The sequence below is a fragment of the Cibotium barometz genome, chromosome 21 (assembly GCF_041138505.1).
Source record: "Cibotium barometz isolate CiBa-2024 chromosome 21, ASM4113850v1, whole genome shotgun sequence".
Classification (NCBI taxonomy): Eukaryota; Viridiplantae; Streptophyta; class Polypodiopsida; order Cyatheales; family Cibotiaceae; genus Cibotium; species Cibotium barometz.
In genome coordinates this window covers 22,922,430-22,947,471 of record NC_141066.1, presented here as the reverse complement: position 1 = coordinate 22,947,471, position 25,042 = coordinate 22,922,430, and the positions used below count along the sequence as shown (strand labels likewise).

Here is a 25,042-nt window from a genome sequence, read left to right as displayed (position 1 = left end):
ATGTTGACCATGATTTGTCTCTACTGAAGCTTGGCGTGCCTCGCTTTGGCCTCTTGTTAGGTGGCTTATTTCATATTCTCATGGTCCTTTTTAAAAAAATTATGGATGGCTCTTAAGGTGGCATTGGTGAGAGGACCATAGTAGCGTTGAGGTGGTGTTTTAGTTTACTATCGTTGAAATAACAAGCCATTTTGACACCATCAAGTGTCTCGATGCACACAACACTTTGTGGGGTAATCTCAATGACCAAGAAGGGTCCTAAGCCTTTGAGATTGAGCTTATTTTTGTGTGTCTTTGTACTGAATAAGAGGACCATGTCGCCCTCATTCATTTGTTTGTCTTTAAGCTAGTTGTCAATGATGACCCCTGGATTGAAGTCATTTTTAGCAATTTTTAGGGTTTAAATAGGGTCAATTGTGGTTATTTTAGGTGCATTTTCATGGTATTTGAAAGCATATGTGTGTGGAATGTCATGGTATTTGCATGCATCATGATTGTCGATGTTGTCCATTGGTGGAAGCACATTGCATGGGAATGGTGACGATTAATATTATTTTGTAGACAGAGGAGGTTGTATGTAAGTGGGTAGAGAGAAGAGAGAGATCGAGGGGAGAGAACGAGGGTTAATATGGTTAGGTGGGAATGCAAGTTTGGAGACCTTAATGTGGTTATAAATGAAAAAAATTCCAGATCAAAAAAATGAAGGGGTGGGTAGTTTTAGGACCCGTTGGTATCCACCAACTTCTTGAGAAGAAAAGAAGAGAGAGAGAGAAAACGGTTCTTTCTCTGGCTGGCGTGGAGAACACGAGGAGGAGGAGGAGGAGGAGGTAAGTCGTTTTTGTTGTTTGTTGATTAATATGTGTGTGTGTAAGAGCTTGTTGCCGCTGCTGCCAGCGCTGCATAATCGAACAGAGAGAGAGAGAGAAGAAGTGGGCGATAATGGGTGAGCGTATCAGAGTGTGTGTGTCTGTGCGCACTCGGCAACAGTGCGGAGTCTGTGTGTGCACTCGAGTGCAAGGGAGCGTGTGCGCTAGGCATAGGCGTTGGGTGGCAAGAATGTGACTAGCAAGCGAGTGTGTGTGTGTTGCAGGGAGCGATGGCGCAGATGGTGCAGGCTCAGCAGCAAGCTTTAGCTATCGTCATGCCTGCCTCCGTGGAGCCACCCAGCCTGTACGTCACGACCTCCCTCTACGTGGGGGACCTTGACCCCAGCATCGCAGAAACGCAGCTTTACGAGATTTTCAACCAAGTAGGGCAGGTGGTTTCTATTTGAGTTTGCCATGACCTATCGACCAAGAGATCGTTGGGCTACACGTACGTTAACTACAATTCTGCAAACGACGCCGCTGATGCCATACATTTCCTGAATTTCACGCCTGTAAATGGGAAGGCAATGAGGATAATGTATTCGAATCGTGACCCTACTGTTCGAAGGAGTGGAACTGCCAACATATTTATCAAGAATCTAGATCCGTTAGTAGATAACAGGACGTTATATGATACATTTTCTGTATATGGTCCTGTCCTTTCATGTCGGGTTACCACCAATGTTGCTAGCGAATCCAAAGGGTTTGGATTTGTCCAATTTGAACGAGAAGAGTCAGCTGAAAATGCTATTAACAGAGCAAATGGCATGATCATACATGAAAGGCAGGTTTTTTGTGGGTCTATTCATGAAAAAAAGAGCGAGATTTGGCAAGTGCTGCATCAAAGTTCAACAATGTATATGTAAAAAACTTTATGGATGCAGCCTCAGAGGAAGATCTTCGAGAAGTCTTTGGAGCGTTTGGACCCATCAGCAGTGCAGTGGTCATGAGGGATGCTGATGGCAAATCAAAAGGGATTTGGTTTTGTCAACTTTGATAAAGCTGACGATGCTGCAAAGGTAGTGGAAAGCTTGAACGGCAAGTGTATATGGGACAAGGAGTGGTATGTCGGTAAAGCTCAAAAGAAATCGGAGAGGGGGGGCAGAGTTGAAAACAAAATTTGAGCAGGTCCGAAAGGAAAGGGAAGGAAGCCTTCTGCTTGTGGGTAGCGCTGCTTAAGTAGAGACAGAGAGAGAGAACTATGGTTGATAGTGGCTGGTCACCTGTAGGAGTAAAAAAAAAAGATAGAAACGTGGCTCTGCAAATGTCTGTAATGAAAGAAGAGAGAGGGCAATATGACTGCGTTATGTGTGTACATGCAAAATAGGAAAGAGAGAGAAAGAGATTTGATCACTTTGACATGGTGCATACTTAAAAGTAAAAGCATGAGAGTGTGGGAGAATGTATTAGATTGTGTGCATTATTCTTCTGTTTGTGTTTCAGGAGGAGGAAGAGAAAGAAAGAAGAGAAAGAAAGAAGAGAAAGAAGAGAGTTCACGAGAATAATAAGTAGAGAGAGAGAAGAAAGAAAGAAAGAGTTTTGAAGTGTGAAAGAGAGAGAGTGAAGAGTGGAGTGAAGTGAAGATTAGCCAAATGTTGAATGCAGTGATGCTGTTGCAGATTGACTGAAACGTGGAAGTGTTGGAAATATCGGTTCTTTTTCATTAAATTCTTGGAAACAATTTACACAAAACCATTTTGATATTAAATTTCTTTATTCAGTTTAGAATGGTGAAGTTGTGTCTTGAAGATCTGTTGGGTCGTAGTAGTTTGCTCTTTTCCATTTGTGTGTTTGTGTGGGTGTGTGTGATTAAAACATTATAAATTATTTCATACAAAAAGATGTCTTTTCGGTGTGTGTTTCTAGGATTTAGGCTGTGTGTGGTTGTTATTTAGGACGCATTCACTGTTTTAGTGGGTATTTAGTGCGTTGGACTAGGGAGTAGGAAGGCCAAACATTTTTGGTGCGTTCGCCGGGAGTCACTAGCTAGTTAGTAGCTACGGGATATCTCGGCGCATATATTTTGCGTGTGAGAACCAGGGTTTAGGAGTTAAAAAAAACAAACAACAAAAACAAAAAAAAAACGGCACGACTCCTAGGATCAGAAGGACTTAGGAGTGGCCGCGAGGAGTCAAATGAGAGAGAGGCATTGGTAAACACATGTGATTTTTTGGAGAGTTTTGCTAACTGGGTTCCGTACGAAGAAGAACGACAAGAGTGGGAGGACATATTCATTCAAGAATATTACCCACGGTTTCCCAGTGATGTGATACGTAAGATCAAGGCCACATACTACAAGGATTATCTTAGATCCATAGAGCCCTTTGGTTTGTTCCATGCACCAATTTGGTGGAAGTGGTTTATCAAGGCAATCTTAAGGTCCATCAAGCTAGATAATCCAGAGAATCACGAAGAACCTCAGGAAGTAAGAAGTGCATGAGTGAGTCTACTCAGGGTCGAACAATTGACCCAAGACAAGCAAGGGAAGAAAGGAGGACTGAACGAGCTGAAATCCGTCTCGCTGGGTGGTTGCAAGATGAGGTTATCTAGTTTCATGTCGTGGACGCCCTTGGCTTTAGCTGAAAAACAGGCATTTTTTCAAGAAGAATAGCCAATCTCTCATAGTTAGCCAAGGAGTTTCACTTCAAGGTCTTCTAATGAAACATCATATGCAAAGTTGGGCACCTAAAACTATAATCTGATCGAATATCCAATAATTGCAAATCCCCTTTTCTTTGGGAACCAAGTTTGTATACAGGCCCTGTCCTAGGTTTAGATAGGTATAGTGAATGTGAGTAAATTGCCTATAACTTTTACATTATTACTCATACGATGTTTCCACTTTGCATATCACAAATACAAATAACATAGAGCTTAACTTGATTTATCGAGTAATTTTTGATGTGTTCTACTATTTTCTATATTATTTAAAAGATATTAGAATTGTTAAAAAATATACTATTTTATCCTCCCACCACATCTACCATTTAAAATGCTCAAATTGTATGGATCTAGTGATGATTAGATTAGGAAAGATTAGTATAATGTGGGTATAAGATAAAATTACAAATCTAACGGTTTGATTTTTGTAGATTTACTTTGGAAAATTTATTATGACTGTCAGAGGCCCATTAAATGAAGAGTAATTTAATTCTAGAAAATAAAATATTGAATCTTTCAATCTAAAAACTCAAGGGATCAATACTCTTGTTGCCATGAATTTATCAAAAAAAATTTGGCTTGATTTGAGTATGGGAAGGTCCATTTTCAATCCTCCCAAGTGAAAATTCCCATATTGTGTCCACTCTCCCCTTTTCAAGTCTAAAACCAATCCTAGTTAGGTTTGGAAATCTAGGCTTGGTAAACTTCACAGCTTAGGTTTCATTCCATGTGTGAGGCTTGGGTAGGCCCAAACCTTATATATGCATGCCACTTTATGTCCACGTGAGCATCGAGAGGATCCACATAAGCAGCTTGCCACCTCAGCTTGCCACCTCCACCCTCCATGTCAACATGGTCAACCTAGTTGACTCCCCACCTCATCATCCTAGTCATCATTAATGCCACATCATCTTGCCACCTTTGCATGCCACCTCGCACATGGTGACATGGCATGCCACATCAGGAATTGCCACATCAACCATAATAGTGCCACATGTCAAGAGAATGCCACGTGTCATGCACGCTTGTGACACGTGGCATCTCCTTCCCACCTCCCCTCTTTTTTCAAAAACATATTTTTGGAAAAGTTAATTTAGTAATTTAGAAAAATAGAATATAGAAATTTATATAATAAAATATATGTAACTTATTAAATAAAAGAATTTAAAATCACTAATTTAAAAGGATTATATTTTGGGATTAGATCAATAAAAATATTATTAAAGATCATATTATTAATTTTAAAAAAAATAAATTTTTTATTTTTATATTTCTTGAAAATTTTTTATGTAGAATAAACCTTTGAATAAAATATGAAAAAAATACATTATTTAAAAAAAGCAGTTATATAATTATAAAATAAAAGATTTCTTTAAAGATATATTTATATATCTGATAATGATAAATATTTAGACTTGTTAATAAATATTATAAATAATATTAATTTTTAAGTGGATAATAGTTTATCTTTAAATATCTTTATGTTTATCTTAGTTATCCAATCAATCTTAGATAGGAAATCCAGTGAGATTTGAAGTGGATAACCTATTTTTCCTATATAATCACACATCTCTAGTACTATCCCACACTTATCTGTAGTACTATCCCATCATTGAGCCCTTATAATATTTTCTCTCTTAGCTTCCTTGAGAATGGGTTCTCAAAGTCGTAGGAGTCGGAAACGTGATAGGACTAGACTCCCCCCCATCCACCAAGTTCAAGAGGAGGAGAGGAGAAGGGTAGCTCGTGAGAGAAAGAGAGAGTGGAGAGCACGTCAACGAGCAACACCTTCCGTTGGCGATGATCCAAGCCTTGCTCCTCCTCTTCCACTTCCTCTCCCTTCGCCCTCTTCCCCCCCACTACCCCTTAGTTTAGATAATCCACATGAACCCGCCCTTCTTGAGTCCTCTCTTCTACAAGAACCCACCCCCCCTCCTTTGGGCGCCCTTCGTGTGGATAGGAAAGAACTATCAAAGTCAGGGGCACATCGTCGTGCCCATGCAATCTTCCAATCCTATTTCAAAGACCTCACGTCTTCATCACAGGCATGTGTGCTTGATGCTTTGATTGATCTGCCCAACATGGCCAACTGCAGGGCGCTTTCCGACATTGGAGGTCGAAGAGAGAGGAGAGCTGGCATGGCGGTGCTACAAAGTGTTCGTCATTCCTATATAGTTAACAAGAAGAGGAACTCTGCGGACGCTTTGGCTGCTCGACGGGCTATTGTGGCAGCCATAAGTAGCTCCCAAATGAAGGGTAAGGTTAGTGCCACATCTCGCATCCTTTCCATAGCACCACACGCACTTAGAGTTGGGTCTATTAGGCGACAAAGTTTAGATGCCAATGAGGTTGGTGCTATGTGGGCGAGTAGTGGTCGTGTAGCTAGGCATGATCGCCTACTAGATGAAACCACTAGAACCTTGATAGAAAGTTTTTGGGAGGAGAATTGTCGTGCATCGCCAGTTTTCAAGAAAGCTTTGCGTAAGAGAGTGACAAGAGGAGTGTTCATTGAGCACGGTACTTGCTTTCTTGAAATGTCCCAAACTGAGTTGTATTCTCAGTTTGTGGCTTCGTATCCAGAGCTTAAAATTGGGCAAAGGTCATTTGAGGGGTGTAAGCCTTGGTTTGTGAGGTACTCACGTCAGCGTGACACATGTTGTTGTCGCTACCATGTTGAGTTCAATTTTTTTTATGATGTGTTCCGTTCTCTTAGTGGGCATAGAGAGTTGCCTCGTAGTCCACGTGATTTCATCCACTCTCTTTTGTGTGCACGCACGGAGGATGCCCAGTTCCATAGGATGCCTTGTGTGGAGAGAAATTGCACATCATGTGGTTCACTTGCACATCTACAGATGGTAGATCTTGATGCAAGTGACCAAGAGATAGTGACATGGCAACGTTATGAGTATGTGACACACCAGCTCCAGAGTGGTGGACAGTCCAGGAAGTTGCAGCTCGTGGACAAACATACACCACGTTGTCACTTCACAGCCACATTTAGGGAGCAGATCTACCCCTACATACGGCACAGTCATTGTGCCAAGTGGCAGGATCGTCAGTTCCGAGCATGCCTAGCAGAGTTTCCTATTGGTGTGGTCGTCTCTGTGATTGATTTTGCAGAGAACTACACTTTCACACCTTTTCAGGAGATACAATCTGAGTATTACTTCTCAGAGCAGGTAATGGTTATATTTTGTAATATTTGTTTTATGTTTGAGCTTCATTACTTAATTGATTTTTTGTGTCCTAAACGTATGTATTGCTTCCCTCACCAGGTTGCTATTTTGGTCCACATTAGCTATCGACATGCAGAGGCTCATGTAGATGGGATAGCGAGTACCCCCGAGACCCGTGTCATTATTCGAGAGTATCATTTCTATATCAGTGATGATCGTTCACATGATGCACATTTTGTGCAACACTGTTTTCGTCTCCATGACGATTTTTTAGGAGATTGTGGGATCAGACATGTCCAGCGATGGGTTTGGTCGGATGGTTGTGGCGCACAGTTCAAGTCATCACGTCAATTCTATTGGCTCTACAGGTTGTACTTATGGCTTTCTTACATTTACAAATTAAACTAAATTCACTAGAACATCTTAAAGAAAACAATAACTAAGACTATCTTTTATGGATTTATAGGTGGCATGTGCAGTCTAGTATCCCAGTGATTTAGTCATTCTTTGAGACTGGTCACGGGAAGGGTGAGCATGATGGTGCAGGTGCGTGTGTGAAACGTGCCTTGAGGCGTCATCAGCTGCGACAGGATGCTCAGCGGTTCAGAGATGCGGGCCACGTAGTCGAGTGGTGCTCCCAACATTTGTGTGGGAGTGCAGCATCATCGTACCCCAGACGTGATGCTCGGATTGTCAGGAGATTTTTTTGGCATGTGGATGGTGGCACGATTGACCGCAGAGCCTCCCATGATTGTGACACAGTACCTGGCACCTTGGGCTTACATTCCATCAGGAGCACGTGCATGGCGGTCCCCACGATTTACACACGACGGTTTGCATGCTTCTGTGGAGCATGTATGGATGACGATTGGTCACATTGTGCCTCGAGAGGATGGGCAGATGCATGGATACAGACATTCCTCTCCCCCGAGCATCCTTCACATCCAGTGGTGTCTGATGAGCACACAGGTCCTGCGTTCATGGTCAGTTATGATGACCTGACAGATTTGCTACAGGAGGGTGATGTATTTGCTGTTATTGCCAGTGAGGGAAATAGCGAGGGAGTAGACTACTATCTGATGAGTTGCACTAGGCCAAAGTGCATGCTTGACCAGGATACAGTGGATGATCATGGGTTTTCTTATGACGCCCATAGCATGATTGTGGCAGGCCGGTTCTACCAGCAGATTCGACTTCATCGGGGGAGTCTTGAGTTCCAGCAGTGGAAGTGGGAGTTAGAGGCATTTCAGTTCTCTCATCTAGTGGTTGCTACCAGACTCACTCTTGTTCGAGTACAGAGCCGAAAACACAGTTCTCACCCTCGTTTTCGGCTTCGAGTGGATGACCATGAGAGCATTCTAGAGCAGTTGAGAGCTAGAGAGGGTGCTGCTGACTAGATCTCTATCTTGATAGTGACTAAACTCAGACTAGCTGGGTTAGCTCACTTACATTGTACTTAGATTTTTGGGTAGTGACTAACCTCAGACTAGCTGGGGTAGCTCATTTTCATTCTGATGTACTTATTTGATGTTTATATCATTATGAGTTTTCTCATTATTGAGTATCATTACATTTTAGTTGATGTTCTTGATTTTATTATATTTTTTAACACTTTGGCTATCATATTGTTTGTTGAAAATCTCCATGCCATCGTACCCAAACATGCTCCGATGGGGACCAAACTTTGCAAGCATGGGGAGGGGACCCACCCCCACACGCTTGCAAAGTTTGGTCACAATCAGAGCATGTTTGGATTGGCAATTGGCGCCCAGTGCGGGTTTTTCAAGTCTCTTGGTGCTTAAGAGGCCATGGAAAATCCGGGCCTTCCCCATGCCATCGTACCCAAACATGCTCCGATGGGGACCAAACTTTGCAAGCATGTGGGGGTGGGTCCCCCCCACACGCTTGCAAAGTTTGGTCCCCATCAGAGCATGTTTGGATTGGCAATCGGCGCCCAGTGCGGGTTTTTCAAGTCTCTTGGTGCTTAAGAGGCCATGGAAAATCCGGGCCTTCCCCATACCATCGTACCCAAACATGCTCCGATGGGGACCAAACTTGGCAAGCATGTGGGGGTGACCCACCCCCACATGCTTGCCAAGTTTGGTCCCCATCGGAGCATGTTTGGGTCACCCCCACATGCTTGCCAAGTTTGGTCCCCATCGGAGCATGTTTGGGTACGATGGTATGGGGAAGGCCCGGATTTTCCATGGCCTCTTAAGCACCAAGAGACTTGAAAAACCCGCACTGGGCGCCGATTGCCAATCCAAACATGCTCCGATTGTGACCAAACTTTGCAAGCATGTGGGGGGGACCCACCCCCACATGCTTGCAAAGTTTGGTCCCCATCGGAGCATGTTTGGGTACGATGGCATGGGGAAGGCCCGGATTTTCCATGGCCTCTTAAGCACCAAGAGACTTGAAAAACCCGCACTGGGCGCCGATTGCCAATCCAAACATGCTCTGATGGGGACCAAACTTTGCAAGTGTGTGGGGGGGACCCACCCCCACATGCTTGCAAAGTTTGGTCCCCATCGGAGCATGTTTGGGTACGATGGCATGGGGAAGGCCCGGATTTTCCATGGCCTCTTAAGCACCAAGAGACTTGAAAAACCCGCACTGGGCGCCAATTGCCAATCCAAACATGCTCTGATGGGGACCAAACTTTGCAAGCGTGTGGGGGGGACCCACCCCCACATGCTTGCAAAGTTTGGTCCCCATCGGAGCATGTTTGGGTACGATGGTATGGGGAAGGCCCGGATTTTCCATGGCCTCTTAAGCACCAAGAGACTTGAAAAACCCGCACTAGGCGCTGATTGCCAATCCAAACATGCTCTGATTGTGACCAAACTTTGCAAGCATGTGGGGGGGACCCACGCCCACATGCTTGCAAAGTTTGGTCCCCATCGGAGCATGTTTGGGTACGATGGTATGGGGAAGGCCCGGATTTTCCATGGCCTCTTAAGCACCAAGAGACTTCAAAAACCCGCACTGGGCGCCAATTGCCAATCCAAACATGCTCCGATGGGGACCAAACTTTGCAAGCGTGTGGGGGGGACCCACCCCCACATGCTTGCAAAGTTTGGTCCCCATCGGAGCATGTTTGGGTACGATGGTATGGGGAAGGCCCGGATTTTCCATGGCCTCTTAAGCACCAAGAGACTTGAAAAACCCGCACTAGGCGCGGATTGCCAATCCAAACATACTCTGATTGTGACCAAACTTTGCAAGCGTGTGGGGGGGACCCACCCCCACATGCTTGCAAAGTTTGGTCCCCATCGGAGCATGTTTGGGTACGATGGTATGGGGAAGGCCCGGATTTTCCATGGCCTCTTAAGCACCAAGAGACTTGAAAAACCCGCACTGGGCGCCGATTGCCAATCCAAACATGCTCCGATGGGGACCAAACTTTGCAAGCGTGTGGGGGGGACCCACCCGCACATGCTTGCCAAGTTTGGTCCCCATCGGAGCATGTTTGGGTACGATGGTATGGGGAAGGCCCGGATTTTCCATGGCCTCTTAAGCACCAAGAGACTTGAAAAACCCGCACTAGGCGCCGATTGCCAATCCAAACATGCTCTGATTGTGACCAAACTTTTCAAGCATGTGGGGGGGACCCACGCCCACATGCTTGCAAAGTTTGGTCCCCATCGGAGCATGTTTGGGTACGATGGTATGGGGAAGGCCCGGATTTTCCATGGCCTCTTAAGCACCAAGAGACTTGAAAAACCCGCACTGGGCGCCAATTGCCAATCCAAACATGCTCCGATGGGGACCAAACTTTGCAAGCATGTGGGGGGGACCCACCCCCACATGCTTGCAAAGTTTGGTCCCCATCGGAGCATGTTTGGGTACGATGGTATGGGGAAGGCCCGGATTTTCCATGGCCTCTTAAGCACCAAGAGACTTGAAAAACCCGCACTAGGCGCCGATTGCCAATCCAAACATGCTCTGATTGTGACCAAACTTTGCAAGCGTGTGGGGGGGACCCACCCCCACATGCTTGCAAAGTTTGGTCCCCATCGGAGCATGTTTGGGTACGATGGTATGGGGAAGGCCCGGATTTTCCATGGCCTCTTAAGCACCAAGAGACTTCAAAAACCCGCACTGGGCGCCAATTGCCAATCCAAACATGTTCTGATTGTGACCAAACTTTGCAAGCATGTGGGGGTGGGTCCCCTCCCCATGCTTGCAAAGTTTGGTCCCCATCAGAGCATGTTTGGGTACGATGGCATGGAGATTTTCAACAAACATGATAGCCAAAGTCTTAAGAAATATAATGAAATCAAGAACATCAACTAAAATGTAATGATACTCAATAATGGAGATTTTCAACAAACAATATGATAGCCAAAGTGTTAAGAAATATAATAAAATCAAGAACATCAACTAAAATGTAATGATACTCAATAATGGGAAAACTCATAATGATATAAACATCAAATAGGTACATCAGAATGAAAATGAGCTACCCCAGCTAGTCTGAGGTTAGTCACTGCCCAAAAATCTAAGTACAATGTAAGTGAGCTAACCCAGCTAGTCTGAGTTTAGTCACTATCAACAGCAACCCAATCAAAATCGTCATCTCTAACTGCCGGTCGACGTGCGCGTCGAGGCTGCTGTGCACGTCGAGGAGGCTGTGCCGGCTGCGGGGGTCGTCGAATGTCTGCGGGGAGGTCTGCCTCAAAGGAAGGATCGTGAGCTGGTGCCGGTGTACTCGGGAGCTCACGAGTCCCAAAAGCTGCTATGGCCCTCTCTCTCTCTCTACGTCGTGCTAATGCAAGACGCCTCTGTCTATAAACCCAAAATCGATAATCTGCAATGGTGCGTGTCTGCCACTCTGATCGTGTAAGCTCCTCTGCTGTAAGGACACGCTGCTCATGAGAAGCAGCACTGCTGCTAGCACCATCACCCGCTGTGCCACTAGGGCCAGCACCACCCACGCGCTCAAATGCTGTCACCTGGCTCTCATGCAGGACTCTCTGGTAAGCGTCGAACTCATGTGAGCTCCACTCTATCTCAGGAGGCACCTCAGGCTCCTGGGCTCTATCGTCGAAGGCGTCGAGTCCCAAGTCCATAGCTGATGTAAAGTCGACTGGCCTGCCAGTCCTGGCATCTACTCGTACAAGGCTTGGGTGAAGATCATCGATGCCCAATACCCTGTACGTCGCTAAGTCGACGCGTGCACGGCAGGATGGGCATGCTGAGAACCGGACGAGCTCCTGGGTGATGCAAGACAAGTGGAAAATATGTCCACATCCTAGGGCATATCCTCCTGTACTATCAATGTCCTCGATACATAAACAGCAGCACGCATCACGCAGGAAGGGTGGTGCATCCTGCGGGAGAGGTCGTCGAAAAACCTCTGTGACAGGCCGTGGATATAACGGTAGATAAGGCACTGTCACGTCCGATGATCTACGATACTCTCGAACATGCAGCATCAGCTGCTCTGCCCTGTGCTGGGCAATCTGCTCCATAATCTGATGATGCTGTGCCTCAGCTCTGGAGCTCTCTACCTCGGTCCGAGCCTACGCAAAAAAGTAAAGCATTAAAATATTTGATTAGTCTCTCATTAGGTATTACTTAAAGAAATTTGTAACTTAAACGTGCAAGAGAAACCTACCTGCTGGATGTCGGACTCTCTCAGATGCTGTGCCTCTGTAGTAGCTGCCTCTGCCATCTGTAATGCAGCTCGGAGGCGGTCTATCTCCGCTCTCGCCTCTACCAACTCCTGAGTGAGCCTCTGAGTGGCAGGTGTGGGAACCTGCGTGACACAATCAACCATGCTGCTCATGTAAAAATATAGAAAAGTACATATAAACATGAAGATAAATGACCAAAAAAACTTAAGACGTAATATATATGTAAATACCTCCACATCTGTCGTCGGTATAGATCGTGAGAATAGGCGCACCACGTGCTGGATGCTCTCCGTGGTGCTCCGTACGTCAATGCCGACCTGCGTGCCAAGAGCCTCTACTGTCGACAATGGCACAAAGGAAGGATCGTGAGCTGGTGCCGCACGAAGGGCCGGTGGAGGCCGCCTACCCTGGTCCTGGAGACGGCCTCGGCCAGCACCACCACCCGGACGATGGCTGGTGTAATCGACCTCCTCCCCTAAGACAAACTCCGCATATAACTGCTTTGCGAAGTATATGGAAATCTGGCGGTTGTTCGGCATCCTCCCATATGCGGCAACATATCGACTATAGATATGTGCCGCCATACGAGGATGCGAACACCGCGAAATAGTGAGGGGCTTGCCCGCCCCGGGCCTCATCCCACGACTATCTAGGAAAAGATCTAGGAAAGCCCCATCCCTAATAGGAGCAAGATCACAGACCTGACGATATGTCAGGCCATGTGACACAGGAGCAGCGCGATGGTGGGCTATCCACTCATCTACATAAACAATATCGTGAAGGCTACGAAGGGACGCAAGCATCGCCTCCAAGTCTGCCACGATATGTAATGTAGACGGAGTGTCTCCAGCACTCCTACGGATAGCCGCTAACTCACGGTCTATCTCCACGATGAGGTCCGCAATAGATGAGCGGCCCTCCTCGTGGCCCTCCTCGTGGCCCTCCATGCTAAAACCTAGGCCAAATGTGAAGGGTCCAATGTGAATGGTCTAATGTGAAACGTCTAATGCTTAGTGCTAAGTAGCACTAATTAAGCTAAAAACAAAGCTAATGGGCTCACTAATACTAATCCAAATCAAGAGCGCAAGAGAGTGAAAACGACTTGTGAAAATGAGGCAAAAAAAAAAGTTTTCCGATTTTATAACCTCGATCGAGGTTCGGAAACATCATGCAATTTAGGGTTTGCAAGATTAACGCTCTGGATATTAGGGTTAGTGCAACATACGGCCAAGATACACACCTAATTCTAGGGTTGGGGAAGGATCGACGGCTGCGATTTGATATTACTATCTCGTTCGAGGTAAATGCACGGCCACGATTTAAAGGCATTACCACGACAAGGTATCTCGACGGTCAAGATTCATTATATACCTCGATCGAGATATTTAAACGGCCGAGATCGCATCTTCCAGCGTACGTGAATGGACGGTTTAGATTGCTTTTCCGTATCTCGATCGAGATAATTGGACGGTGGAGATTGCATCTACGTATCTCGATCGAGATATTCGGATGGTGCAGATTGAATCTCTGTATCTCGATCGAGATATTTGGACGGCTGAGATTTGAACTCAGTATCTCGATCGAGATATGGGGACGGTGGAGATTGTATCCGATTACCTCGAACAATGAATGGTCGCGATTGGATGTAAATTTCTCGTTCGAGATACGTGGACGATGGAGATGTGCTAGTCAAATATGCCTACGGGGATACAGCGTGGCCCTGATGTGGATCCGAGTGGCATAGGTATCTCGATCGAGATATTGTGGTGGCGGTGACATGTATTGGTGACATGGATGACGCCTGGAAACCCGGAGCTGCTAGCGTGGCATTAGTTGGCATCTCGATCGAGATATGACGGTTTAGGCTCGGGAGGCACGTGTCGTCTTTTGATTCGCGGCACTATCACGATCGAGGTACTCCGCCCGAGATGCATGGATGTCCCAATTTTAGAGAGAGTGAACGAAAGTGAGTACCCTCATCTTGCAACCACCCCGCTGCGCAATTAGAGTTAGTGAACCTATTGTTGAGAGAGCAAGAACCGAATGTGACACAAGGAAGATCCTTGGATAGCGGTCAATTTCAGGTTAGCGTTCCTTCTAGTCTAAGCGGGGAAGATCTTTCGTGTGATGACCAAACAATAAGGGATTTAGGAGTCAGCAATCGACCTGTACAAGTTGATAGCCCAACAAGAGAAGAAAGAGAGACTATTGCAGGCACTAGCGGTAGTGTGCCTAGAGGACTTAGAGGCTATCCGCGATTACCTAGGGTAAGACCTAGAGCTTTAAATTTGGACGATCCAACTTTTGAGGTATTACCATTTTTCCAAATGGCTGTTCCAGCACAAAGAGCAACAATCCGGTTAGCCGACTTTGCGCAATTTGCGGGACTTTGGGACGAGGATCTTGATGCGCATTTGCAAAAGTTTGAGGTGACATGTGTTGCTAATGAGATAATTGATCAAGATCAAAAGCTGCACATCTTTTCGGCAACTTTTAAAGACGAAGCAGCAAGTTGGTATGGCAACTTGGATGCAGCCTCCAAGGCCACGTACCAAAATATATCAACATCTTTTTTGGCCAAATTTAGAAGGCAAGGTTTTCAAGATAGATTAGCCCAGCAATTAGACTACTTGTTGCAAGGAGTGAACGAGAGCATTGACCATTACATACAACGCATGGAGACCATTGTGAAGAAGATGGGAGTAGCAGCCCCTAATGATGACACACAAAAGCGTCGTTTGATTGATGGTCTAAGGGATCCAGAGGCTCAGAAGTATGTTGGGCTTCGTCGGCCTGTTGATTTGAACGTGGCCAAACAAGAAGCTAGAAACTGGGAAGAGGTACAGCTGGGACAGCAACGACGGAGGGAATTACTGTATGGCCCTATGGGGACATCACCTATGGTTAGCTCTATGAGACCCCAGGAGGTCTCAACAATTGCCGGTCCCTCACAACCACAAGTGGTTGTTAATACAAATCCAGCATCATACATGCCTCCAAACCCATATATGACTGCACCGGCATACATGCTTCAGACCGGAACACCACCACCACCTTTAGTGAGCGAGGCAAGGGTGGGGGACATTGTGACAAGTGTGTTGGGAAAATTTAAAGAGAAGATCTTAAGTGCTGTGCGAGCTCCAGTAAGGGACGTTATGGCTATAGAGCCACAGCTGCCTACTCTGCAAGCCAGTGTGCAAACTCCACCCCGATCGAATATATGGTGTGGGAAATGTCATGGCTATGGCCACTTGGCTACAGAGTGTCCTACTGTATCTCGAGTCGTACCTGATCAACCACGAATCTTGTTTTGTACTTATTGTTTGAAAAACAATCATACAGAGGAAAATTGCTTCATTAAGCAAGCACATGAGAGAAGGCAAGTGCAGGGGATGAACACTAATTTTAATTGCATGGATAAGAATAATATTACTTATGAAATTGGACCTCCACCTCGACCTTTCATGCAAAGAGGAATCCCAGAGCCCTATAAGCAACAATTGCAGCAAGGATTACCCGCACAAGCCTGACCTCCATTTCCACGAGGGCGAGGGCAAGGTGGAATGAGGGGACAAAGGCCAGGGTCACCATATCGGCCATATTTTGGCCGGGGTTATCAAGGATATGGAAGTCCTAATACAATTACCCAAGGAGCAGTGATTTGTTGTGGAACTGCCACCAAGTAGGCCACATTGCTGCATATTGCCCGAATGCAAGGGCACACCAAGATTATGTTCCTTTATGCAAGCAATGCAGTGAGGAGGGCCACGAGGAGAAAGATTGTCCTAAAAGTAATGCAAAATTATTAGGGGACAAAGGGAAGCAAATTGTAGATGAGGGTCCAGGTACTTCAGCAAATTTAGTGGAAGTAGTCCCTATAGTAGGTGCTAGGAAAGAATCGGCAGACAGAAAATCTAGAAAGGTGACATTTGCTCATAATCATCCAATGGTGGGAGTTGTTACTAGATCCCAGGGGAAAGTGCAAAGGACTGCAGAAAGCTTGCCAAAATCAACCCAATTAGAAGGAGGAAAAGTAAGCATGCTTAAGGAGGCATCTTTAGAGGAAGTTGCAGAGAGTCAAGAGCCAGTGATGACAGGTGAGCAATCGTCTGATCCCATAGCACGCGTAGAAAAAGGCCCTCACTTCCAACTTGGTGTAACACCTTTCCCTGATAGATTAAAAGTACCACGTGCTAAGAAGGTCGGGATAGGTGCTAAAGTTGATCCAAAACCTCAATTTGATCTATGGGATATATTGGAACGGTGTGAGGTGTCTATTAGTCTACCTACATTAGCGGAGATCTCTCCAATATGTCGAAAGCAGATGTATCAACGACTTGCACATCGACGTTCGCGGGTGAGAAAAGAAGTGACTCCTAAAGAACCTTTGGAAACAGGAGTGCAAGTAATTGATATGTTTATGGATTCTGAGGCTCCGACTATTACGGTAGAAATTGGACATCATCAGGTCATGGGGGTACAACTAGATGGAGGAGCTGCGGTGAATCTCATGACTGAATACACAATGGAAGAGTTGGGCCTAAAGGGTTTAGAGCCCACAAATATCATGTTGCGAGTAGCAGATCAACGTCGAGTGAAACCCTTAGGTCTGCTTCAAGGAGTAAAGACTATAATAGCTCGATTGGAGTTTTGCGTTACCTATCTAGTAGTGCGACCGCATTCCTATGGTGCAGCGTTTCCAATCTTGGTAGGACGACCTTGGTTAGTACAAGCTCGATGTGTTCAAAAGTGGCATAAAGGGATAATAATCGTAGGTCCACGCACGGATAGAGTTCAATTGAGGGTTGTGTCTAAAGAATTCTTGAGGGAGTTCATTAAACCACCTTCTACAACCGAAGAAATGACGGGATATGGAAGCGATACATCTGTTGGTGAGGAAGTAGTCCAAGAACGCTTTGCATTAAATAAAGATAAGTATGCTCGTTTTCTTCAAAATGGGTATCAAATGCAAATGGTTGATACGGATGAGCCTATAATGCAAAAGAGAGAGTGCTCTAACTTTGCTTTGGATGCTGGTATGGGAGAATATTGAGTGCATTTTTCTTCGGAGAATGACTCTGACAATGAGATTACCGATTGGTTGTCATCACCAGAGGAGTGTGTAGTGGATTGCTTTTACATGGATACAATCAAGCAGAGGAGAGCAGACGATGGGGATAAAGCAGGGCACCAAGAGCTGTATGCCTTTATTGAGAAATTGCAAGAGCAGTTAGAGCTAGAACGAGTTTTTTCTAGTGAGTCGATGGACACATTATTAAGGAAGGTGAAGCTGCTAGAGGAAGATAAGGGACGAGCTGAGATAAAAATTAGACATTTGGAAGATTTGACCTTGCAACTTGAAGAGTGCCGTCAGGAAGAAGAAACTTCTTGGGAAGCCTTACTTCGAGAAAAAGATCGTGAGATTGGTCATTGTCGACAAGAACTCAAATATAATGTGAGCTATACTCGAAAGTTGCTCAGAGAATGTGAGAGATATAAGCAAAAAGATAGCAAGAGTGAGGATGGCTCGTCGTTGCAAAAGATGAGTAGAAGGAAAAATAAGTCATTTTTCAGAGAGTTCTTGAAAGCACAATACAATGAAACAATAGGAGGTGATGGAGGAGAGTTCAATGATTGGACTGATTCCAAGATGATTGAGGTAGTGAGGGATGCTTTTATGGTCCAAATTGAGGAGCCTATCAATGATGAAGAGGAAATAGACCCTTTAATGGTGATACCTTATACCCATGAAAGTCTTGTAAGTGCTCATTCTTCGCACGAAGAGGAGGAGGAGTGTAACACCAAGCAAAAGTTTTTAGAAAATGTTTATTTCAAAGTGAGAGACCATCCACCTATACAAGCTAGATCTCGTCGACGATCAGCCTTTGTTTCTGTTGCATTAGAAATTACTCAGTGCTGGGAAGTTGAAGAGGGAAAATGCTTTACATTAGGGAGTCAATTGCAAGAACGAACCTTAACTAGATTGAGAGAGGTTCTACAAACATACAAACATGTCTTTGCTTGGTCCTATAAAGACTTGCAGGGAGTGAAACCTGAGATATGCCAGCATTACATTGATTTAGAGCCAAACGCTAGGCCGGTATGCCAACGTCAAAGGCGCACAAACCCTGTCTATGCAGAGCTTGTGAAAGCAGAAATAACAAAGCTGTTAGATGCGGGTTTCATTTATCCTGTGGCATACAATGAGTGGGTTTCCCCAATTGTAATTGTTCCAAAGAAAAATCGTAAGATTAGAATTTGTGTGGATTATCGAAAGCTAAATGATAAGACTAAGAAGGATCACTTTCCATTGCCTTTCACTGATCAAGTTCTAGACCGAGTAGCAGGGCATAAATTGTATTCCTTCTTAGATGGTTTTAGCGGTTATAATCAAATACAAATCCACCCAGATGATCAACCAAAAACCACTTTTACAACAGAATGGGGAACTTATGCTTATCGAGTGATGCCATTTGGATTATGTAATGCTCCATCTACGTTCCAACGGTGGGTGATGATGGCTTCATTTCAAGAGTTTTTACAAAAGTGGATGGAAATCTTTTTGGACGATTTTTGAGTTCAAGGGGATAAGGAGGATATGCCTGAGAAGTTGGCTAAGGTCTTTGATCGTTGTCAGCAAACCGGTATTTCCTTGAATCCGGAGAAATGTGTTTTTGGCATTAAGAAAGGAATCTTGTTAGGTCACGTGATTTCATCTGAGGGCATTACTGTGGATGATAGTAAAATTAATAAGATACGTGATCTGCCTGCTCCTACAACCATGGAGCAATTACGAGGGTTTTTGGGACATGCTAATTATTATCGCCGATTCATATTGAATTTTGCTTCGATGGTAAACCCTTTAACTACTCTTCTTCGGAAGGATGTACCCTATGATCACAAGATTGTCAGGAGGCTTTTGATACGATCAAAGATCGATTGATAAAAGCACCAGTCTTGATACCCCCAGATTGGTCTAAACCTTTTCATATTCATGCAAACGCTTCACACATAGCTGTAGGAGCAGTCCTTTGTCAAGCAGACGATAAGAAGGTAGACCATCCGATTTATTATGCGAGTCGCAATTTGACAGGGACAGAGAGAAATTACACTACAATGGAGAAGGAATGTTTATCCATAGTATTTGCCGTGAATAAATATCGACGTTATTTATTGGGCAAGTTTTTACAATTTATGTGGATCATCAAGCACTAAGATACCTTTTGAACAAGACAGATCTTGCGGGGCGAGTAATTCGATGGATGTTACTTTTTCAAGAGTTTGATTTTGAGGTGGTTACTCGTCCTGGAAAATCTCATGTATTGGCAGATCATCTTTCTCGACTTTTGACTGAGGATATTGAGGAGGGAGTGGATGATGAATTGCCTGATGCGGCATTATTTTTGACCGATTGTACACTTCCTTGGTTTGCGGATATTGCAAATTTCTTGAGTACTGCTCATTATCTAGGAGGCGCCAGCAAGCATGAAAAAAAGAAAATTTTATTGCAATCTCGCCACTACACCCTCTTTGGTGGTTATTTGTATCGTTATTTTCCTAGGGAGGGGGTGTATCGTCGTTGTGTGGGAGAGAATGAGATACCTTCTATCTTACGTGCACTTCATGATGAGCCATGTGGAGGTCATTTTGCGGGGGAATTAACCGCTTGCAAAGTATTGCTAGCAGGGTATTGGTGGCCAACTGTTTATAAAGACTCTTTCGAGCATTGTAAACGTTGTGATAAGTGTCAACGGGTTGGTCGACCCACACCACAATTTGCGACCCCTTTAAATCCAATCTTGGCTTTAAAACCTTTTGAGAAATGGGGAATTGATTTTGTGGGTCCGATTGATCCACCCACTCGTTATCGATCCAATCGATACATTCTTGTGTGCACGGATTATGTGACCAAGTGGGTTGAAGCTAAACCTTTGAAAACGGATAGGGCATTGGATGTCGCCAAATTTTTGTATGAAAATATCATTACTCGTCTTGGTTGTCCGTTGGAGTTGGTGGGTGATCGTGGTTCTCATTTTTTAAATGAGACTATTACGGAATTCACGGAACTTTACAAAATCAAGCATCGAAAATCCACTCCGTATTATCCTCGAGTTAATGGTCAAGTGGAGGTGACCAATCGAATACTGGGAACGATTTTAACCAAGACAGTATCAGAAAATCAACGCGATTGGGATGAGCGATTGTTTGAGGCTTTGTGGGCATACCGTACTACATTTAAGGTTACGACTCAAAATACACCTTTCACTCTAGTGTATGGTACAGAAGCAATTTTCCCAATAGAGAAGGAAATACCCACATTACGCATTGCCTTGGAATCTCGACTAGGTGAGAAGGAATCTTTAGAGGCTCGATTACTGGCCTTGGTGAGGTTGGATGAGATACGTTTAACGGCTCTGCAAAATGTTGAGGCGATGCAACATAGACGAAAGGCTTGGCACGATCGTCACAATAAGGTGAGGGAGTTTCAAAAGAATGATCAGGTTTTAGTCTATGACAATCGATATTATAAGTTTCCTGGCAAATTACAAATGAGGTGGTTAGGCCCTTTCAAGGTGTTAGAGGCCTTTAATAATGGTTCTTTGATTGTCCAAGACCCTGATGCTGTAATAGCTCCTTTTCGTGTTAATGGTCTTAGGGTGAAACATTATTTTATTTAAGTTGGTAATTACGTGGGTCAAGTTGGTTCATTGTATATTTTTCACATGAGTTTTGCTCTTTATTATTTTGTGTTGTTCTGATGGGATTGGTGGGTTTATCAGGTGTTGGTGCGATCGATTTGATTTTCTTTCATACAGGTGGTATGGAGTTTTCTCTCATCAATGCTTTGTTTTATTTTCTTCATCCTTATGTGGTTTGGTTTGGTTGGGATGGTATTATAGCATTAGTTGTAGACCCTGTTTGGGTTGATGAGTTGGAGTGGTTGTTTCGGTGGTTGGTTGCCAGGGAATCTCTTCCAATTGCTGAGAGCGACTTTGGTCGCATGGCCCAATCTTTGACCGTTATTGCGCCATAGATTTTTTGTTCAGGTGTGGACACCTTAACCGATGCGTCCGATGATTCTTCGGATGATTCTTTTCATCCTGAAGATGTTGTGGTAGACTATCATGATGAGGAGGATAAGGATGAGGGTTTGGGCTTTGGCCTCCCTCATGGCTTGTATCGGATACTTCTACCTAGAGAGAGTAGTTTTGTTTCGAGAGCTGTACTTTTGAACGAGACAGAGGGCCATGGGGTGACATCTCAACTTTTGCCTTTTGGGGTAGTGAATGTGCCTGTGAGTTTTCGCACCGTTTTTTCTGAGTCCCATGATGTTAATTAGTTTTGTTTTTTTGTTATTTATTTCAAAAAAAAAACTTTAAAAAGAAACAATTGTTTTGTTTGTGTGATTTGTTATGTGTTTTTGTTGTTTGTTTTGGTTTGCATGTGGATTGGTTTTTTTTGTGTGTTTGTTTGTTTTAGTTTTAGGTACATTATGTTTCTTGGAGGTTGTAAGCTAATTGTTTGAATGGTTAGTATGTGCAGATATGGTATTTTCTTTGTATTTTTGCATTGCTAGGTGCAAGGAGATGGGGGAGTAACTTGGGAACAATGATATCATAGTATTGAAGATTGTTTCTGGACATGCAATTTTTGCTACTCAGAGGATATGCAGTGTTCCACAGGTGTATTTTCTCCAATATATTTGGTTTTTTTTTTTTTGGTATCACTTGCATGGTGTGTGTAATAATGGGGATTGTGAGTTGTGTTAATCCAGTTGCAATTGCTTGGTACTTGACTTATATGATTCTTTCTTTTGGAAAGATTTGGGGTTTATTAGTCAAGGATACTAATTCTATGAGTTTCTTGCTGAGCTCTGTAGTAGAAATTGGTCATTACCACATTCATCTTAACTAGGCATGTACTGCATTGACTATATTTTTTTCTCTTTAATGGTAGGTAACAGCTTGGAAGTGCTTAAGAACTCTAGTGGAAGGAACTTTTCTCCCTTATTCCTGGGTTATAATGACCATAATAGTCTCGATTTTCATGATGAGCCTGGGGAGGGTTTTCAAATCATTGCCTTTGAAAAATGATGAAAAAAAAGAAAAAAAAAGAAGAAGAAAAGGAGGGAAGAAAATAAAAATTCAAATGTATGTATGTGGTATATGTGGTCTATCGCCTTAATGGTTCTTGGTAGGTGAGGAGAGTCATGTTGGCAGGGTTGTCAGTACTCTAAACTGATGCCTTGGGCTGTTTTGGGATAGCCATCGTCATGTGAGCTTGGTAGGTTCTTGGAGTCAACCTAGCCGGGTGGCAAGGTCTGAGAATCGCAGCCTAGTTTCATATGGGGTGGTTGCCATTGTGGTGTACATTTGGTGGAAAAAAAAAAGAAAAAAAAATCAAGCAAAAAAAATGAAACGAGAAAGGCATGGTTCTGATATAAGGGAATTTCAATCAGGCAATGACTTCCATGGTTAGTTGTGCTACTATTGTCTTTATGAAATATGGAAGTGAGTGGAAGGTAGTTTTCCTAGAGTTTTGTAGTTATGGATGGGTTGTTTCCTATTTGTTAAAGTGGAAATATTATAGGCATAGTGAGGATGTTATGGTAGTTGCTAATTTTTACTGTTTTTTGGGATTTGATGTTTGCTTAATAAACCTTTTTGGTTTGGATTTTCATTCACTCATTTATGTGTGTTGATGTGAAGGTGTTGAAGGTTTGTTTTTTGTTTTTGTTTGTTTGTTTGGTACGGTATAATTCTAGTGTATGGTTGGTGATTGTTGGAGAGTGATGAAGTGGAGATGTGATGCTAGGCAGTGATGGTGAAGAAGTTAAGTGTGGGGGAAGCTGTGAACTGAAGTTGCTACTGTGTTCGCGAGGACGCTCACATTTCAGTGTGGGGGGAATGATGACCCCTGGATCGAAGTCATTTTTAGCAATTTTTAGGGTTTAAATAGGGTCAATTGTGGTTATTTTAGGTGCATTTTTATGGTATTTGAAAGCATATGTGTGTGGAATGTCATGGTATTTGCATGCATCATGATTGTCGATGTTGTCCGTTGGTGGAAGCACATTGCATGGGAATGGTGACGATTAATATTATTTTGTAGACAGAGGAGGTTGTATGTAAGTGGGTAGAGAGAAGAGAGAGATCGAGGGGAGAGAACGAGGGTTAATATGGTTAGGTGGGAATGCAAGTTTGGAGACCTTAATGTGGTTATAAATGAAAAAAATTCCAAATCAAAAAAATGAAGGGGTGGGTAGTTTTAGCACCCGTTGGTATCCACCAACTTCTTGAGAAGAAAAGAAGAGAGAGAGAGAAAACGGTTCTTTCTCTGGCTGGCGTGGAGAACACGAGGAGGAGGAGGAGGAGGTAAGTCGTTTTTGTTGTTTGTTGATTAATATGTGTGTGTGTAAGAGCTTGTTGCCGCTGCTGCCAGCGCTGCATAATCGAACAGAGAGAGAGAGAAGAAGTGGGCGAGAATGGGTGAGCGTATCAGTGTGTGTGTGTGTGTGCGCACTCGGCAACAGTGGGGAGTCTATGTGTGCACTCGAGTGCAAGGGAGCGTGTGCGCTAGGCATAGGCGTTGGGTGGCAAGAATGTGACCAGCAAGCGAGTGTGTGTGTGTTGCAGGGAGCGATGGCGCAGATGGTGCTGCAGGCTCAGCAGCAAGCTTCGGCTATCGTCATGCCTGCCTCCGTGGGTGGGGCCACCCAGCCTGTACGTCACGACCTCCCTCTACGTGGGGGATCTTGACCCCAGCATCGCAGAAACGTAGCTTTACGAGATTTTCAACCAAGTAGGGCAGGTGGTTTCTGTTCGAGTTTGCCGTGACCTATCGACCAAGAGATCGTTGGGCTACGCGTACGCTAACTACAATTCTGCAAACGACGCCGCTGATGCCATACATTTCCTGAATTTCACGCCTGTAAATGGGAAGGCAATGAGGATAATGTATTCGAATCATGACCCTACTGTTTGAAGGAGTGGAACTGCCAACATATTTATCAAGAATCTAGATCCGTTAGTAGATAACAGGACATTATATGATACATTTTCTGTATATGGTCCTGTCCTTTCATGTCGGGTTACCACCAATGCTGCTGGCGAATCCAAAGGGTTTGGATTTGTCCAATTTGAACAAGAAGAGTCAGCTCAAAATGCTATTAACAGAGCAAATGGCATGATCATACATGAAAGGCAGGTTTTTTGTGGGTCTATTCATGAAAAAAAGAGCGAGATTTGGCAAGTGCTGCATCAAAGTTCAACAATGTATATGTAAAAAACTTCATGGATGCAGCCTCAGAGGAAGATCTTCGAGAAGTCTTTGGAGCGTTTGGACCCATCAGCAGTGCAGTGGTCATGAGGGATGCTGATGGCAAATCAAAAGGGTTTTGGTTTTATCAACTTTGATAAAGCTGACGATGCTGCAAAGGCAGTGGAAAGCTTGAACGGCAAGTGTATACGGGACAAGGAGTGGTATGTCGATAAAGCTCAAAAGAAATCGAAGAGGGGGGGGGCAGAGTTGAAAACAAAATTTGAGCAGGTCCGAAAGGAAAGGGAAGGAAGCCTTCTACTTGTGGGTAGCGCTGCTTAAGTAGAGAGAGAGAGAGAGAACTATGGTTGATAGTGGGTGGTCACCTGTAGGAGTAAAAAAAATAGATAGAAACGTGGCTCTGCAAATGTCTGTAATG

General features: G+C 44.2%; 1 pseudogene; it reads left to right on the top strand.

The window, feature by feature from the left end:
- Positions 1–1,096: 1,096 nt before the first annotated feature.
- LOC147626964 (polyadenylate-binding protein 8 pseudogene) lies at positions 1,097–24,714 on the top strand (annotated as a pseudogene).
- Positions 24,715–25,042: the final 328 nt, after the last annotated feature.